This window comes from Salvelinus sp. IW2-2015, linkage group LG28, assembly GCF_002910315.2.
Source record: "Salvelinus sp. IW2-2015 linkage group LG28, ASM291031v2, whole genome shotgun sequence".
NCBI lineage: Eukaryota > Metazoa > Chordata > Actinopteri > Salmoniformes > Salmonidae > Salvelinus > Salvelinus sp. IW2-2015.
In genome coordinates this window covers 1,301,909-1,307,098 of record NC_036868.1, presented here as the reverse complement: position 1 = coordinate 1,307,098, position 5,190 = coordinate 1,301,909, and positions in this window count along the sequence as shown.

Sequence of the window (5,190 nt, the reverse complement as noted above, 5' to 3'; positions counted from 1 at the left end):
ATTGTAGTGGCACCCTTAGTCCTTAGTTGCAGCAATGATACAATATCAAAAAATGGGAGGAAAAGGGGATAAATACAAAAAATATAATAAGAATAATGGTGGAGATCAGTGTAGAAGAACTTGACTGACCTGCACAGGGCCCTGACCTCAACCCCATCGAAAACATTTGGGATTAATTGGAACGCTGACTGCGCACCAGGCCTAATCGCCCAACATCAGTGCCTGACCTCACTAATGCTCCAGTGGCGAGAATGGAAGCAAATCCCTGCAGCAATGTTCCAACATCTAGTGGAAAGCCTTCCCAGAAGAGTGAGGGTTGAAAATATTGTTATTGTGAAACAAAATCAAGAAATAATATAACACAAGAAGACAAACGAGACCAACAATGTCCAGAGTATCAACTGCCCCTGATTGTGCAACTCCTCCCAACTCGACCTACTTTGTGAGGGTCCACATCACACTTTTGACCATATTGTTTCGTCTTACCTCTAGTTAACACGCTCCAATTCTGGTTCCTTACGTTCTGTGCCTACAGAATAATCGTCTCACGCCCAAGTCAGAGCGTTTTCTATCTAATACTTCTCCAGACCCTTCCCATGCGTGGGATTTCATTCCATAGCAGCCCCACAACTTCTCTTCCACAAGCACACCAACATCACTGACTCAGCTACTCGACAGCTCCTTCCACCTACTTATTATGTTATATAATCCTCAAGCGTTCCGCGCATATACTACACAGTCTAAAAACTCCTCATATTAGCCTACACACCACAGCCACCAGCATCAAATCATCATCCTATGGAATACACCCAATAAAACCAGAGAGTGAAATAAAAAGCATGAGTTCTGGATATCTGGTGTGTGAGCGTGAGTGAAGTGCGTCCACTTTCTATTACCTTCCCCCTGCCCATCAGGGCTGGGGTGGGGGGGGGTCAATCCCAGAGGTCATAGGCACTTTTCAACCCAAACTATGAGTCTGCCAACATAACAACATTTCGTCTAGTGTAGGCCGACATATTGCACATCCTTTACAGATCATTGCTGTGCCACTAAATTCCCCAGGTTGCATAATGAGGTCGCGAGTTGACGCATAGCTAGAGAGATGTTTGGAACCTCACACATTACCCCGCCATGTTCCACCCAAGAATACTAAAAATCTCTGGAACCCACTAGATACTATCCACACGGTCCATCTCCTCAGAAAACTTAATCCCCCTAATACTTTGATACCGCGCGAATTTCCTATAACGTATTTCCCACTTCAATTATCTAGACATTGTGACGCGAGCGAAAGTTCCTCCCCAAGTCTACCCTAGACACAGATATAAAATAAGACTAGTCCATCACAAGTGCCCATTGACATTGACTTTTTTTTATTAATATCCCCCGAATGTACCCATGTATTCTTTTGTCCATGGTCTCGAACTCTAGTGTGTGCTTATCTATCTCCTAGGAGAATATCCTTACTGCGTTGGTAGACCAGCAGGCTGGAAATAATTTGTGACTAGATAGCACCGCTGCGAGTACGATTGAGGTCCACCCAAAACCAAGTTCGCTCCATGACATCCAGCAGAATATCAATTACTTTTTCCAGACAATTGCCCAGCATAGAGAGCTCTGAATATACTATAGTCTTCTCACAACATCACATGACCAATTGATTATGCTCCCGTCCTTGCCATAAAATCGCTGCGATGAGCCTCTCTCTGCACCACTTCCCATGATCCCGCTGCAAGCACTACACCAAAATGTCTTGTCTCAAACTTATGAGTTCTTGCATTAACCAACTGCCATGGTATGATATCCACTTGGCCACCCCTTTTTCCAGAAATTTATAGCCACAGAGACTTCTTCAGTAAGGAGACCCTCCTCTTCTCACTCTGTGTTCACGAATGCGTAAATTAAATTCCTTGAGTAAACGGTCCCATGGAACGAGATACCCAATCTTATGCGCTCGAATGAGAAAGTCTTTCTATAGTCAGCGTTCTTAAAAAATCTAAGGCCCTGATATTACTCCACTCAAGCCCTTATTTCTCCCATAGACCTGTATTAGTACACAATACTGCCTTTTAAGTCCTCAACCATGGAGGGAGCTTAGCCTAAGCTCACTAACTGTTGTCCCGAGAGAGCCCCAGCTTGTATCAGTATCTGCGTGTTGTGCCCACCTTGTAAGCTGCTTATGATGTTTGGTTTTGCTAGACTTCTAGTCGCCTAGTCGTCTTTCTCAAGTAAACTTGTGCTTTAGTTTGTTGTCTAGATAAGCACTAGAGTGTCAGTTGAGTTCTATAGCGATGTTGTGATATATAGTGGTGATGTTGTATGTCAGATTAACAACCTACTGTAGTGAATCATGTACTGAGAGTTATTCCATATATCTTAGATTCTACTGGTGTTACAACACCTATGTTGAACAATTATTTATCGAATCGACATCACAAGCATGGTGCGACGAGGATCTTTTAATTCCAACTCATAGTGCACAATGCGTCGACTCTACACGCCTGAAGTAACTAAGTCATACAAATCTGAATTTGACAAACATACCCAATCATGACATTAAATTATTTATCAGTCAAAGAAGCCAAGGCTTCCATTAAGCTATCAAACGCCACGAGATTGTACCAATACTTATATATGTCAATCGTTCTACTACCATCTTTTATCCTAACTGAGGCATATTTCTTAAGTATTTTTAAGAACGAGTTATTAATTCTTTTTATTCTCTACTTACTAATTCACGTCGAGAGTCCTATCGCAAAACTATATATTTCTCTGTCCTTGTAGGACGCTTCTCAGTTAACATATGGAGAAATACAGACTCAACAAAATCCGACTACTATTAAAAGTATACAAGTCTATAATGGACCACAACAAGACAAACTATAGGCAACAAACGGCCACATGAACACCGATGAGCATGAAGTATCTATGCTTAAGCCACCAAATCATGGGCCATGGCTAGCACAATATAATAGGTATGAGCACAACCATATACATTTCCTGAGCAGAAAAGGTAGCAACGCAAAGTTCCCACCAAAAACGTTTAATCACCGAGCATCTCATATAAGAGCAGCTAACCAACCATAGAGTAAAGTAAATTACACACTAGATGTCCAGTTATACCCTAGTAAGTAATGCAACATAACTATATAAAGATAGCGTGCCCTAAACTCCCATTGAATGTTTATCTAGGACAGAGCATTCCCGAAACGTCAACATACTTATATATAACTTAATCACGAAGTAGTTAAAACCCACCCATGAGATATATGAAGCACTTACGTGTACGCGAGAAAGCCGCCTAGTCTGAAGAATAGAGTATGCTCTTGATATCGCTAGAAGCACCAAACATATAGTCTTAATAGAAGTTTTAGAGAGCCACAAATCAATAACTTACTCACAGTTGGTGATATGAGCACCTTCTTACTTTAGCTTTCCATATTATTTCATTTTAAAGTAACTGTCAAGTAAAAATCTCACTTTTAAAAGATCATGAAATCCTAGTAAACTCATACCAATAATGTTGTGACTCATCCTTAATATATATTTGGTAGCCAAGGCATAAAAATATAAAACACCTAATCTCAAACAGACCGTTTGGAGGAGGATGAGCCAGCCCAATTAGCAGTCTAGAAGGAGGAGGAGCTGGCCCAATCATGAATACCGTTTATGACCGATATACGGCCCATACTATTCAACACAGAAAAGCAGTTTTTTTAACATACTTTACCATAGTTTTTTGAAGGAATAAACTATTTCACACATTTTATTGTAATAATTATAGTTCATATTTAATAGAAATATATGAAACACATGTGAAAGTTAGCTTAAGATGAAACTTTTGAATTTAATATAGGCCTTGTACTTCTATATTTTAATACTCTTAACTATTTTTATATTCATCAGTTTTATGGTTTCTGATGCTGCTGATGATAGGTCGATGATTTCATTGGGGGTAGAGTAGTAACCTAGATGCAGCTGTCTGGTATCACAATCACTTGACACGGTAACAAACGAAGATCAAATCAAAATGTTATTTGTCATACGCCTCCAAAATAAAACCAGGTGTACCGTGAAATGCGTACTTATCATAGCACCCTTTAACAAGGCCAACAATGCCTGTTCAAGAAAGAGTTAAGAAAATATTTACTAAATACAACTAAGGTAAAATAGTCAAATAGAGTACTAAGTACTATTCGAGCAACTACAAATGCAATAACAATAACGAGGCATATATACAGGGCATGTTCACAAAAACAATCTTCCCCTCGGACAAGGACGAATCCGTTCTGATTGTTGAAGGTGTCACCATCAGAATGGTGAGCAAGTGATTCAGCAACTACAAGTATAATGTTATAATTCCATTGACATTGACTTTTTTTATTAATAGTCCCCCAGAATGTATCCATTTCTGTCCTGGTGATTGGTGTTTGTTTATTTCAGATACAGTTTCTGAGACAGCAGGCTGTGAAAATAATTGCAATCCCCTCAACAAAGGCCACAAAACAAGCTTTCAAACATGTCACCGGTGCAGACATGGCGCTGGGTGACAGATGCTTTCAGAACACACAAACATTTTTGTTCGCTTGGCATAATGTCCTCATGACCCTGACCCTCATGACCCTMGACCCTGAAAAGGCTGCATGTGATTCTGACCACCCAGAGAGACAGTCTCTCTATTCAGAATTTTCAGGATTCAATGACTCTCTCTCACTCTTTGCTTAATGAAGAAATTCTTGAGTAAAAGTATGTTGATAGAATGTTGTCAAGTGCTGTCTAAATGGTGTCTCAAGACATTACATTAAATAACACTAGTGTTTTTACACATGGAGGGAGCTTACTAGCTCACTAACTGTTGTCCAAACCAGTTGTTAGACCTCTTTGCCTAAGCTGTTGATGTTTGTTGTTATCCCTAGTTTTGCTTAGTCTTGTTGTTTATTTTTCAATACACAACATATTCAACATGTATTATATAGTAGTGGTTGTATGTCAATTACACCTACTGTAGTTGAACAAAAGCTTTCCAGTTTTAGTTGTTTACTGGTTTCACTTCTATATTTCATCACTAGGTGGCGACATTGACCACTGCACACCACACCCTGAGTACTAAGCATACAAATCATTAAAATCCAGACGGAAAATATTTACTCAAGAAGCAACCTAATATCACACAGTCTACCTTTTATTTAT